This window comes from Bombus flavifrons, chromosome 7 (genome assembly GCF_040668555.2).
Source record: "Bombus flavifrons isolate JBK064 chromosome 7, iyBomFlav1_principal, whole genome shotgun sequence".
Taxonomy (NCBI): domain Eukaryota; kingdom Metazoa; phylum Arthropoda; class Insecta; order Hymenoptera; family Apidae; genus Bombus; species Bombus flavifrons.
The window spans coordinates 4,782,448-4,797,652 of record NC_138448.1 but is presented as its reverse complement, the minus strand read 5'-3'; the positions used below and the strand labels follow the sequence as shown (position 1 = coordinate 4,797,652).

Below are 15,205 nucleotides of genomic sequence, written 5' to 3'. Positions count from 1 at the left end.
TATTACTATAGTTTCGATATTTTACGTATTTGTTCGTATTATGTGTAATCCATGTATTTTAGAACCATCAATTTTCTAAATACATAAAAATTCGCATTCTACTCATCGTAGTAAATGAAATTTCAAAACGTTTTACATAACACATATAATGTGTGCGTACAAGTTTTCTATGAGCTGCGAACGAGATAGAAAGAAGGGTTCGCTGACTGATACTTACTCATATTAGTATATTTTTTAGCGTATATTAAAATGGTTTATAATTTGAAAAATAAGCGGCGTCGAATGTTCAGGATGTACTCTGAAAATATCATCCACATATTTTGTGACACCTTGTATAATAAGGAGGAAGTCTGTGTGTGTGAAGGTGAAGGTACTGGAGGAAATAAAATAGGGAAAATGTAACAGACAGGGCAACGAATAAGGTGGTAGGCAATAAAGAGATACAGTAAGAGGAGAGGAAATGAAGGGGTGAATTTTGCGAGGGAATTGTGGCAAGCAAAATACACGGCTGGTGAATAAAAACAGCTAAGGAGAATATTTTGAAGTTCTCCGATAGCTAATGCAAATTTCGACGAATAGTATGCGAATTGTATCAACACTTCAAGCAGATGTACCGATTAGCATTCTGCATAAACTGATCGCATTGCAATATGAATAAATATGAGCCATAAGTGTTTCGAATGATATGTAATGAATTTTGAAATTTAATTTCAAACAATGCACGTATGTATCTGATATGATGGAACATAGTATGACAATCTTGTTGAAAAAACAGTCATCGTTTGGAGAATCAATTAACGACAATAAAAAATTTAATCAATATATTCAATTTATAATCGAAATAAATATTCCACGATTCTACGCAAAATATGAAAAATATCCCAAAATATCTCTCACCTCCGTGTTAACGGATGAATAACGCAAACGACATCGTACCGTAACGCGCTCATATTATCCCACATCATCACGAGCAAATCTCTGGTTCAGCCTCGCGAATGTCTTCCGTAGAATGTCTCTCATTTGCGTGCTACTGCGACCAAGCTTCAAGCTATCAGCTTAACGCCTCGATGAGTCCGAATCGTTTCTCGATTCGTCGTCGATTCGTATACGTGTCTTCGAGAAGAAGCTAATCCGATGACATCGTATTTTCAACCAGGCCGAAGCTCTATCTGTGTCGCGGCGATTGAATATCCCAACCTCGACAGGAAAGAGAGTTACGATATTGAGCAAGAATGGAAAAAGGTGAAGCAGCTTCGAGAATATTTAAGACGGTTTCGAGGTTCTATTTCCGCTAGATGATAAAAGAAAAAAGACAAAAGTGAATGTAACGAGGTATGAAAAACGATAAGAAATCTTCTAAGGAGAACGGGAAAGTTTCTTATTTTAATCGAAGGCGCGAGTTGTTTTGACGGAATAAGTATACAGGGTGCCGTATAATTGGTGATATAATTATGGTGCGATTCTAAGTGTAAGAATAACTCAAAATTATATTATACATATAGTGAAAGGAATTCGGGAAAAGATGAAACTTGTAACTTGCCAATTTACTGATATTATTAAGCTAATTTTATAAAAACGATTTTCCTATTGTTTAAGGCAACACAACGTTAGACAAAGGGCTTACAAGATAAAATGGTGAATTGTATAAATCACGTGGAAAATTTTAATTTTAGTTTCTTAATACCTACTATAAATACGTTTGTATTGATAACTACGATGGCTTTTTTTGGAAATTTCGTTGTTTCTATATTTGCAAAATAAAAATTTCTAACTAAAAGATATACCTGACATAAAATGCCATACATACTACCATACATATTTATCCTAGACTCGTAGCCCCTTTTGTTATAAAGCTTTCGATTACTTTTTATTTGTAAGTTTTACAACGTGTTTATTTAGGAATTTGTTTTTCAAGAAGATTCCTCAAATACACATCAGCTCAATCGCAACCTCCATACGATTAAAACACGTGATTTACATTCCTCTGGGATTATTTCACTAATAAAATCGCGCACAAACACGAAACTACCCCATGTTTCCAGCGATCCATCACCTCTGTTTCCAAATTCCAGTGCAACAATTCAGCATTCAAAAATCCTCTGTTTCAAATATAATCCACAACATGGACCGATTTCATCTACGATACGAGATTGTCGAACGTTTATACCACCCCTTCCCCTCTGATGACACGTGAGCCCGCGGGTTTACAACGTGCTCAGTACGCGTTTCCTGTTTGCTATTAAATAAAGCCTTTAGCCTCGTCTGGACGAAACTAACGACGCGCGTTTACCGTGCAAATACCGCTGCCATTAGTCGCGCGAGCAGAAGAGGATACAGTCGAAGGCAAAAATAAGTGGACAAGCAGTGGAAGTATGTAGGTATCAACGAAGTTTAATCGAATTAGTACTAACGTTATATACTTCAGTTTTATTTATTGTAGTCTTTAGTTAGAGGGCAAAAGAGTACGAGTCAAATTTTGAATGAAACTGCATAAGTGGATAAGTGTATGCTAATATATTCCTGTCGTTTGCTAACAGTTCTAATAGTACAAGTCAACTTCAATTCTTTCCCGTCTTTTTACCTGAGATTCTAATAGTATACATTGGCGTGCAAAATTTTGCGGCTAGTTAGATTTTTCACTTTATGTTTGTAATGGAATATTTCAAAGAATTTTAAGTATATCTCATATCTAATATTACTCAACATTTTTTAAATATCGCTTTTTGGATGTAAGGTTAAACGCTGGTCGTGGCCGGAAATTCTTGCACACCACTGTATGTCAAAATATGATACAATACGATATAGTTGCGCTTTAAATACTATAAGTGCTTCTCTGCAAAACTAATAATTCTCACTTATGTATGTTTTTGTCTCCACCCAGTAAAAGATATATCCTTGTAATACGTAAAAATTATGTAATAAATAATTGAAATTAATACTTACATTTTTGTGTAAGTAAGGCGTATTTAATGAAACTTCATTGATTTTCCTATTTTCCACTATCAGTGCACTTATTTTTGTGCTCGATTGTATTAGCAAGTTAAGAGGTAAATTTATACGATCGCGGCGTTGAAACATACTGCATCATCGACGCTACTTTCGTTAATCAGCCAATCATCCCCTGTTGGTGATTACGCGATGATTCACTACGCTGTTTTTAACCATCGATGTCCAGACTGATTCGTCCAATTTTGTCCGGCTTTGTATTTTATTCGCGTGTAAGTTCGATCGAAACGATACCATTGTCACGGCTGCTGTGTTTGACCGATTTCACGTTGATAAAACACCGGTCCCCCTGTGTGACCCCATGAGCTTGTTAATCAGTTGCTTTGACTTCTTTATTGCTTGTATTTTAGGGTATTACCGCTCCCAGGATCGCGTGCATCCGGAAATTGATTGGAATTGCCCAGCTTTGTAACACAGATTAGATCTGTTGTTAAACCGGGAACTCGGCGCGAGATTCTGTTGTTTGTTGTAATTAAGCTTTTTAATTTGTGTGTAATTGGCGGTGGGTCGATTTCAATAATTATGAGAAAGTTTTTAGTTAGTCAATTGTAACCGTGAGGTTGATTTTTGTAAAATTTCTAATTGTGCTATTATATTAATAGCGACAAGTTCACGTTTTTAATTCTTTTTCAAGAGAACGACACACTACAAGTAGATTTTAATTGCGCGGATAAACCACATTTTTTACTAACGCAATGTTGATTGACGACACGTGAGAAATTAATTTATAAAAAAGTGAATTAAATTATTCTTTAAAAATTGTATTAACATTTGATTATTTTTTAAAAGTACAATATTGCAATCCACGTTCATTTACAAGAAAAAGTAATGCAACCGGCAGTCGTGGCCGAGTGGTTAAGGCGTCTGACTAGAAATCAGATTCCCTCTGGGAGCGTAGGTTCGAGTCCTACCGACTGCGAAAAATGTTGAAATTTATTTTTTATCATTCTTTTCATGTTTAAAAATTCCTGATAATTTTTTGTATCAATATATAACTCTTCATTCATTGTGTTAACAGTACTGTACGTACACATTCCTTGGCTTATGCCGTGCGTATACGATTTGATAGATATATACATATGGATTTATATAAAATGCAGTACCGTTATAATTTTGGCCTCAGAAATTCCATACGATTACAAAATAGATACGAAACTTTTAATTCATTTACATACAAACTAATCTATATTGTTTCTATCCTCAATTTCTTTCGCTCATAACATTAGATATTCTTATTTACAAGAACATTTAATATTTGATAATTAAATATAAACAGCCACTCAGAAAGCACCCTTTCCATCCCCCATGCACTAAGTACAAGAGGTGAACGATCATCGATGACTGAGAAACTAAACAAAGTCAACTTCTCGAGTCTTCCTCACGCTCAGGAAAAGATGCCATACCTCGTCATCGTGGTTGCATCAATTCAACCTGTAGGCCGAATGTTCGAAGAATATGTACTTCAGCAATGATCCTGAGAAGTACGATCTTAAGTTTTACAGCGACGACGATGACTATTTCTAATAGCCCGTGTACTTTTTCTACTGCGGGAACTCGTTTAACTGCTTGGCCACCTATGAGGAGGATCTTGAACTAGCGTCAAATGATGCCATGCGCTATGTAACTATAAAAAGATATTGTAGTAAAATCACAGATAATATACAAGGTAATTGAATAGCGTTTCTTAAATGGAACCATACATTTTTTCTACACCATTCAGTACATTTTATAATTCTCTTCAAAAAAGTACTAAGGTCATTGGGCTGAAAAATGATATAGAAGATTATGTCGCTCCCGTTATTAGCTTTTTTCTTTCAGTATACGTTGATCTCAAAACACATAGTAACTCTTAACCCGCAATTGCAGACGAAAACATCGCAGATGAAAACATCGTGGCAAAGTTGCAGGAGTCGACGTGATTGTATTTTAATTAAAGGATTGAATCTGCCACTAGCTACTAGGATCGGCCACTAGCTACGATTCAACAATTAATTAACAGTTGCAGCTCTTGTCGCTGACAGTTGCCTAGACGAAAAAAAAAAATTTCTACAGAAAGTTCCTGTTTCCATCATCCGCGAAACGTGCTCTCGAAACAACGAAAGTTCAACGATCGTACCTGGCTACTTTCCGTTGTATTCTACGCGTCGAACGAAATTGGAATAAACAATTCATCAGATACTCTGACACGATGGAATTTGTTGAAACTTCGGACAGAGAATTTCATTGAACTGCGTATAACGAATTCTCATTCGGATTTAGATTTTATTGCGTCCTGGAAACGCAACTTTTAGAGTGTTGTACTTTAGAGTAAAAAAGAAAAGAAATCTGCCAAAGAAATTTCTTTGAAGATATTCTTTTTCTTGTTGGCTCAAGAACTATTCTATAGAAGCCGTTCTATTATTTGATCATTACTTTTCTGCCCTATATCATCTTTTTTAAGTAGTTATGAATATACACGCGTATAGTAATTCTTGAATATACCACAATTATTTACTACTACGACATTAGTATATAATAAAATATGAATCAATTAATTATTCCAGATTCTATAGTTCTGATATTAATTTCTCTTTTTTCTCATTTTTTCGCCTATATTTCCAGTCTAAGGCAGCTCCTACCCACAGATAACACCTAATTCAATTTTCACTTATCAGTTCTTTTTTCCTTACAATTATCGAAAACACGTCAACACTTTTGTCAACGTTAGTGTCACTTTCAATTAATATTACCACACAATTGCATATTATGTATACCCGTAGGTATCTTATTGTCACGATATAATTCAAATTCTAGTTACTTATACATTACTGTATTGAGATTATAGAGATTTCTTGTGTTCTGCTATTAATACTATTCGTATTATGTTTTTCGAATAACCCGGCCGAATTTGCTCGACGCACGGAGCACCAACGTTCAATTTGCTCGTCTATCCATGACGGCAATGATAACAATGCTCGAGCGATCTGGTCACGGTGGCCCGGTTCTTTCGTCAGTGGCATTTGCATGACACAACGGCGAATTAGCCGAACGCCAGTGCCAGTGGTCCAGCGAACGGTTTCGTCGCTGGTGTTTTCGCTGTTCGGCGTTGAAACGCGAGTGGACGCGGGTGGACGCGTGGGCGTCGCTGAGTAACCCGCACGCACCAGTGGGTGGACACGTGTGCCGCTTGTTTGGCCGCGTGCAATGGCCCACAGCGACGTGCCAAGACGCCGGTAAACAATGCGAACATACATTACACTTACAAGCATCCACTCTCCACCATTGTGTACGCACCCCTTGTTCCCATTGCCTTTCGGCTTTCTATCTTTTTGCTCTCTTTTTCGGCTGTTTTTTGTTACTCTGCAACTCGTTTCGCACCTTCTATTTGTCGTTTGTTTTGCAGTGTTTCGGCTGTTTGTTTGGTGAGGCTGGATTTTCATTATTTCGTAGGTGGTTCAGCTGTTTGGGGACTTTTCTGAGATTTTATAAAAGCGGATGAAAATGCAGGGTAGTGTTTCTGTTTGGAAGACTGATGCGGATTTTCTTGGAACCTATTTGATTGGAGAGTAGATTTTTATATAGCAATAATTGGAGTGGTAATTGAGAAATTGGTAAAATGTTAAAAGTGCAACTATTTGATTTTGAAAATTGATGTAATAACTATAGTGTAGTAATTTGTAATTTAATTTGAAATACATTTATAATTAAACCATATTTGTGATGTATTTGACATTAAATTTTATGTTTGCAATTTGATTTTAAATATTTTCTAAATAAAAAGTGGAGCCATACACATGTACATACTGTAGGTATGTGTACAATTTCAAATCTTAATAAATTGAAATATTTCATTGATATCCAGACATGAAACGTATATTTTAATTACTTTACAGTAAAACACATTCCACTAAATGGCATCCAATATTGAAACGTGTCAAAAAGTTGATCATGTGTTAATTAATCATTCAAGTTTCATCGTTGTTGTCTCGTTACATTCGAATTCAATAATATTCGCAGAGATAACCGCAATATCTATTAAACAAATAGACGTGTCGTTAATCAATTGGTGGTCGCAACCAATTATATTCATAGACGTTATGTCCTTTATTCCGGACCAGTTAAATCGATCCAATTTGCGATATGACATAATAATTAATTGTCATTTTGGTTATATTTGTTGTCCTGATTATTATTTGAAAAGCTAGATCAGTCACAGAAACGAAAATCAGAAGACTTCTTAAAATAAATTACTGTGCACTTTTTAGCGCAAAATTTTACAAGCTAGATGTCTTAGAAAATATATTTTTTAATAGAAACAACTTATAAATTGTCGTCAATTGCAATTTGTTATAAAATTGTTTTCAAATCGGAAAAAGATATTCTAGCAAATCAAATTCAAGAAGTACAAAAATTCAGTGTGTAATTAGAAAAAAAAGATTGAATAAAATAAGCAATTAATTGAAAGGTGGAAAAATTGTTCATCCGGTTCTGATCTTTTTTTCCTATCATAAATCTAAAAATAACGATTAATTACTTGTCCTTAATATAAAACATATCTTCTGTTCTATTCTTTTTTGTTCAGACTTTTTACTTTTCTTTGAGATTTATTCACTAAAACTGTCACAGTTTCTTCTTTATTTATTTTACATCCGTTTTACTCATTTGTTTTTCGGCGTTGTTTTATCAAGCGTTGCTAACGGCAATGTTTGTCGAATCTTTACTTGCGTTTGTTTCTCCATCTTATTACAGGTTTCTGATTTTTGTGCTTCTTTCCAATTCACGTTACTATATTCGAACAGTCTTGTTTCTATTTGCCTTCTTTCGATTCTTTTCTACCATTTTATTTTTCTCTTTAATCCTTTATCCATCCCTTCTTTTCGTATTTTTATTGTTAGCTTTTCAGCTTAACGTCTATAAGACTGGATTGCAATCAACTATCGAAACGAAGTTTATTCGATAAAATAACAAAAATGAAAATTGCATGATTTCTACCTTACAAAATTTGAATAGGAAATAAAATTGTATAATTATTTTATTATTATATTGTAAAATTAATATTCATTACTATTATTTATTGTATATTCATAAATTTATAATAGATTTTTCCGAGGAAAATATTTGAAGATCATTATTTTTTCTTCTTCTTTGATGCAAGTGATATCCTCATCCGAACGGTTTACATGTTTTCTCTACTTTGCAACTAATTGGAAGGATGCTGGAAAGTTTGGCTAGCGGAAGTTCGCTGCTTCCACGGCGAGAAGTGTCCCAGCATTAATTAAAGAACTTTCTGTCTACCAGAGAACTGGTGTTTTATTTTTTAAATTTTCAACGGTACCCTGCACTCTCTTCATTTATTTCGCTCGAATAATTATTTACGATCATCTTAAAATTAGCTAATCATCGTTTCCACGATAGCTTCCGTAGAATCTTAATTTTAAATATACAACTTTTCATTTGTGCCAGCCAATTTTACTAATTCATTTGTTCATTTCCCAATATTACGTTTCAAAACCTATTATTTATTATAAATAATATCATAGATTATTCCTTTGTTGCTTATAACTTCAATAGAGAAGAAGGCTAATTTACCATATGTTTTCCTCTCGAACTAATAAATTGTGAATTTTCAATCCGGATCAAAGAGAATTTTCAAATCTTTTAAAATTTATAATTAATTTACATTCAATCTATTTTACTTGAACTTCAGTACTCTCTTTTATAAAAGTAATTTAAGTTTAATATTTTGATAATAGCAAAACCACTCAGAAAGCACCCTTCCCATCCCCCATGTACTAAGTACAAGGGGTGAACGATCATCGATGACTGAGAAACTGAAACAAAGTCAACTTCTCGAGTCTTCCTCACGCTCAGGAAAAGATGCTATACCTCGTCATCGTGGTTGCATCAATTCAACCCGTAGGCCGAATGTTCAAAGAAAATCTACTTCAGCAATGATCCTGAGAAGTACGATCTTAAGTTTTACAGCGACGACGATGACTATTTCTAATAGCCCGTGTACTTTTTCTACTGCGGGAACTCAGTTAACTGCTTGGCCACCTATGAAGAGGATCTTGAACTAGCGTCAAACAATAGTCCTATTAAAGCACTAGTAAATGATGTTAAATGTAATATATGTACTTAGATCAAATTAATTAGTGTGTACGTGTATAGTATAATAAATACAATGGCGTGCCATATTTCTATTTCTGTAGCTACTGTAAGTACAATTCAAAGATGAAGAAAAGTATAAAATCATATTCAAACGTCTTTAAATTCCTGAGATCTGTTAAAATGTTTCATTTAATTTGACGTATATATAGATTAATGTCAGTTAGTTTAATAAAGTTATTAGCGATACTTACTGGATTGAGGGAATCTTTAAAAAGAAAGAAAAGGATTCGCCTTGTTTTCAAATCGTTAAAATGGAAACAAAAATAGAAAAACCACGAAGAAACAGAAGAATCCAGAATAAACAAAGAGCACGACTATACGTTGCTTCTAACAAACAGTTCGGAACGTTTAATTGATTCGAACAACAAAATTGGCCTGAGCACCATGGCGGGACACGAAGATTTTGTCTGGGGCGCAATTACTCGTATCGCTAACGAGCGCGGGGCACGCAAACGGCTTCGCCCCTGGTAACCGACCCTTGGCGAGCCGATTTTCGTTCATTCGGATTAATTAAAAAACCACAGCACGAAGCATTATCCTATTGACGTTGTTTCATTACCAGGGCTGAAACGACGCGCGGCTTCGTCGGAGCCACGATCCCGCAAGATTGTATCGCGCATGATTTACTAACTTTTTGCGCAAAGATAATGGGCCTGGGGCCGAGAAGTGAACCGATAGCCAATTTCTTCCGCCGATATACTCGAACGATACAAGAACGAAGCGCGCGAGTGATGCGCGTACGCATGCGCGCAGCTTGCACGGTAATCTCGTTTTTATCGGGCTCTCTCGCAAAATCCTCCAATTAGCGCGCATAACATTACCGTAATTACAGTACCTACCGAGGCAACCGCAGCATCATCATATCGATAGGGTTAATACGCCCTCGAAAAACCGTCCAGGGGCCCCCCATTTTTTTCTCCTTCCACCAAATTATGCACCACGCCTGCCTTCTTCTCCTCCAACCCTGTTTTCTTCATCTTAGCCCTCGCGCGTCCTCGCGTTTTTCACCCTTTTAATCCTAAGACTAGCGCCGTACAAGACGCAATATTTGAAACGTTGAGAAACAGTGTAACTCGGTCCCAAGAATTCATTTATTTTTATTTATTTTTGTGAAAATACAGATAAAGAAAAAAGAGATATTTGGGTGTTCATATCCAAATTTAACGTCGAGCAATTGCACTGTGACACGTGCAGGTTTGTGAATTGGATTGAAACAAATTCTCTGAAATTGGAGACTTGAACACTTTATTGGAGGTAGTGGAAGATCGATGTCCTTGTTCACTATGCACATCGATGTGGCTTGGTGATTTTTGGGTATATAATTGGGTTGGGGAATATGTAATTTCTGGATTATGGAGTTTTCTGTTTTTTCCAATTGAGACTTTTAAGTCAGAAGAGAGAAATGTGCACAGCCACGTTGGATTCAGTGAGCGACATGATCATGTGCATTGATATTTCTAAGAATTATTTTTATATGATTGTCATATCGAAAAAAATTTGTAGATATTTTCTTCATGGTGACATATGCTTATAGGATTTCCTAGTTCGCAATTATTTTGAAGATTCGTGTAGAATATATTATTTCAAACGCAATATGGAATACATATATAAGATATATGTATATACTGACGTATATGTCAATGGCACACGTTGTGTGTAGGTGACATGTGTTACAAATCACCACGGTATAGGATCGTTTAGGGGTTAGGGGAGAAAAGGAAGTCAAACATAAAAATCGGTTTTCTGAAATATTAGAAAGATTATTTTAAACAAGAAGCGTTATTGGACAGTACTTCAAGAATAAATATAACATCTAGCTACAAAAAGTGTAATCTAAATGAAGATCTTCTTGCATCTTTCTTATTTTTTTATTTATCGATCAATTATTAATTTTGCGATCATTTAAATTTCTACTGAAAATCACTTAACAAATTAAATTTAAAAGAGTATTATCTATTAATTTAAAGGAACATTACCTATTTTTTGTTGAACAACAAAGTAGAATTGTAAGTGAATCGCCATACGGAGAAACACATTTGAAAGATTACGCGTATGTTACAGATAACGTTGGTCTAAATGCTGCAAAACTCTCACGGATCTTAAGCTTCCTTTACGATTCTAAGGTCTCCGGATCTGCAGGGTAATAAATCCAAGGTGCATTAGGAAACTTGGTAAGAATACAAGGCGCGTTACACGTCGCTTGTAACAAGCTATACAATAGCTCCACGGTGGAAACTGGAAGCCAGCACCCGTATCGTTCTGGAGTGACAACCAGCTTAAGATGTAATAAGACTGCGATAACAAGCAGAGTTCCCGCACGGATCGTACTTGACAACACGGTTTTACAGTCATTCCGCTCTGGATAGCAGCTCGCTAGATTTGGATTTAATCCTTCGCCTCTCGCGATACGCACGCACAACCTGCAACATCTTCAAACAATGCTTGACGCGTTCTAGACTTAATTGAAACGTCTTCACGACGCTCAACGATTGACGAATGCCACTTTCTCAGACTTGCACGATGTTATAACAGTTCGTTAAAATTGACTTATGTTACTCGAATCATGTTTGAAAAGTCTTGCTGGTACTTATCGTTAGTCATTTTCTTGAATATAATTATATACAGATTTACTGATCGTATAATTTAGTGTTGTTTTTATCTGACTTAGGATTTTTAGCACTTTCTTACTAGATTTGCAAGACTTACTAGAATTGCCGAGATTGCCATTCGTATTCTGAACGTTGATGTATCTTAGCTTCTGCGATAAATATAAAATGCGAAACTTAAAATCTATTTCGATTTCTTCTATAACTATATTTTGCGTGGTCTCAAAAAATTAGACGGTTTACGAATTGTTTGAAATGCTTGTAATTCATTAATCTACATATATTTTGTAAACTAAAATTCATGCTCCATTAAATTTCGATATAATTTATAAAAATTAATATTTGATTGTAATTGTTTATTTATTGTTGTAATTTTTACTGACTATTGTTCCTGTTATCATTGTAATATAATAATTCGTGGTTTTCGATACACAGTACATTTGTGATAGTAAGAAAGAATTGATAAATTCCACACAACTTTCCTCTCAGGTTTCTTATTTCTCGATCCATCCTATTTTCCTTATTTCATAATCAACGTCTATAAAATTTTATATCACAATCAAATCGAAACACCTCGCCTCAGTTTCAATACCCATAACACGTAAAAAGGATAAATTTACCCCAAAACAACGAAATAAAACTACGCAACAGAAATTTGCATAAAAATTCACAAAATATGTATATCTAACTCTTAAAAATACGATAGCTATAGGAAAGTAAAATATTTTGTAAGTAGTACTATTCACAGAAACGCGAAGAAAACAGTGAAACCGAAAATCATACAACAAAATCTTAAAAGGACTAGTAGAATTAGAACATCAAAGCGTCATAAGTATACAGGATATTTATGCAAATTCATAATTTTATAAAGACAAATAAAGGAATAGAATGCAAGCAGAAATTCGTTTTACCTATTACATATTTTAACTGGTGCTGATAACATCGTAATGATATATATTTCCTTACTTATTTTTATTTTTTTTTATTTATTTTATTTATTCACTTATGTATTTTATATATTTTTGCGTGTTACGTGCATTCTGTATCTTTCTCACTTTTCCCCCATAAATACATAAAAATCCGCAGTCACAAGAAAAGAACAAAATATGTAACAAGTATAGCACATCCAGGAAGAAAAGCTCGTCACGGAGGAATATCACTGTGCACGCAAAGTTTCCACACGGTGTAATTAAGTCAACAAAGTCTGCGTCCGCCTTGGTAAGTTTCTGAGGAGGTGGTTTACAACTATTGTTGTCCACGTGCTCTGCCTCTGCGTATCAGAAGGGTTGGAAGCAGTCCGCACATAAATTCAGCTGGTCTAGAGCCGCAGATGCGAGTCGTCGTCGTCATCGTGACTTGGCCTGCGACCAAAGCTGATCGCGTTACGAAGTAGCCTGGCCAGAGTAATGGGGGCGCCTTCTCCAGGGTTTCATTATTTTTGAGAAACCGGCGGTCATCAGACGGCAACTTCGGGCAAAGAATTCTTAAAGATCTTCATCGTCAGATCTTTATTTTTCCATTTTTCTTTCCTTCTTCTTGTTTTTCGATTATATTCTTGAAATCATGAAGATCTTCCTCGTTTATGTTCTAGAAGATGGGAACAACTTTCCGAGGAAAATGAACGTTTTAGTTACATAAAAGAAGTTGCTCGAGGTCTTTTATGGTTTACGTAAACGTTATATCTGACGAACTAGAGTATAACGTAAGAAGGTATACACAGTTAAGCGCGAAAGTTTATGTACGCTTTATAAAAATGAACATCTTTATTTAAATAAAACGGTTCAAGATTTTGTACGATTTGCGTGAACTTTGTGTATCTGATGAAATAGGTACATACAGTCGTCTCGAAAGATCTATAAACATTTTATAAATATCTATAGCCTCATATAATAATTGTTTTATGTACATCGACCAAGTGATCAAATTACGTCAATTCTTATCAGACAGATTCATAACATTATCAAGTAAATCTTTAAGAGACTATACCAATTTGATTAGAAGACAAATTCATTTTCCTCCCTCTCTCTTCGCACGAAAAGACACGAAAAGACCATTTGACAAATACGTAACATTATTTGATGAAATAATTATATTATTTCAATTTTTACAAGACACTGATTCGATAAATAATATGCAAATATTACCAAGTAATACTCGAAGCACTACGACTCTATGACAAACTCGTTCTCATTGCTCGCCCTTGAGACGAACAGACACAAAAGAATCGGGACACGATACGAAAGCATCTTTCATGGGTCGTCTCTCCGTCGATGTTCGCCTGGCCGAATACGGGGAAAACATCGGCTCGTTATTTATTACCGAGAACTAAAATATGACACGGATCCCCTCACTGCCTCTCAAACTCCCTCTAGCTCGTTTTCACTTAGTAGAACGTTATCGACATGAATAATCACGAGGGCATAAGTATTCGCGAAAGTTCAATTTCCTGTCACGCCGGCCGGTGATTTATCGCTTGACGCCTGTATACACGCGTGGATATTATTTACCGCCCTCTCGATACTCTCTCTTTACGCCCCCGTCTCCCTCGCCTCATTTCTGCCTTCCAACGATCTCGCGCGTTCGTGGAAACGCTCCTACCGCCGTGAGAAATAACCAACGAGCACATTTGTTATTCATGAGGAACCGTTCGAACCAATCCCTTAACACCCGTTCTACAGATTTCTGTCCAGCTTCCGAACACAACCAGTTTCGTTCAGATCTATGTATGGATTTTGATATAAGTACTGCTTATGAATGGGAAATTGGTTACTGGAAGGGATACGTTGCATTGGTTTGCAGAGTGTACGAATTTTCATTGTGGTATTTTTGAAACGACGGAAAGGTAGGAAATTTTGACAGGGAAATGGAACAGCGTTTAGAATTAGGTACGTTAAAACTGTAAAAGCGTAATGCGAATGCAATAGAATGTAATGGAACACGACTCAATGAATGGTAAATGGAAGCTGCCTCAGATACGTATCATACGCGCAATTCTCGCATATTCTGACATATATTCTTTTTTAAAGGTACACGATCATCATTTATAATAATCCTTTATATCTCGGTAGATATTATTAAAATGTACGGTTTTCAACTATTTCGTTTTACCATTCGATTGAGCTTTTGTACCCTTCGTGTATGCTTTTTACGAATAAAATAGCGAAGTTAGGATAGTAAGAAGCAAATCTGAAATATGTAATTATTAATTGATAATTGGTAATCCAGATCCGCTGTTCAAAGATTGATAACAAAGTACTTGATATCCACAATTATTCTAATTTCTACTTGCAACGTAATCGTCGAAAACTTTGATCAACCTCAAATAGAAACAGAAAAAAAACAGCAACTCAACCTAAAAGACGCGATCTCGAAACATCCGGCGAAGAATTCAGATCAATCACTTGAGCGGCGAACCGGGGGAGGTAGGCAACTCGAAAAAGGAA

The 15,205-nt window shown here is 35.5% G+C and overlaps 3 non-coding genes across 3 annotated transcripts; 1 reads left to right on the top strand and 2 right to left on the bottom strand.

Moving 5' to 3' along the window:
* The first annotated feature begins 3,843 nt into the window (after positions 1-3,843).
* TRNAS-AGA (transfer RNA serine (anticodon AGA)) lies at positions 3,844-3,925 on the top strand. The gene has a single exon. It is a non-coding gene; the product is annotated as a tRNA-Ser (tRNA).
* Positions 3,926-4,281: 356 nt separating this feature from the next.
* On the bottom strand, positions 4,282-4,497 carry LOC138182165 (small nucleolar RNA U3). The gene has a single exon (XR_011173736.1). It is a non-coding gene; the product is annotated as a small nucleolar RNA U3 (small nucleolar RNA).
* Positions 4,498-8,742: 4,245 nt separating this feature from the next.
* LOC138182166 (small nucleolar RNA U3) lies at positions 8,743-8,959 on the bottom strand. The gene has a single exon (XR_011173737.1). It is a non-coding gene; the product is annotated as a small nucleolar RNA U3 (small nucleolar RNA).
* Positions 8,960-15,205: the final 6,246 nt, after the last annotated feature.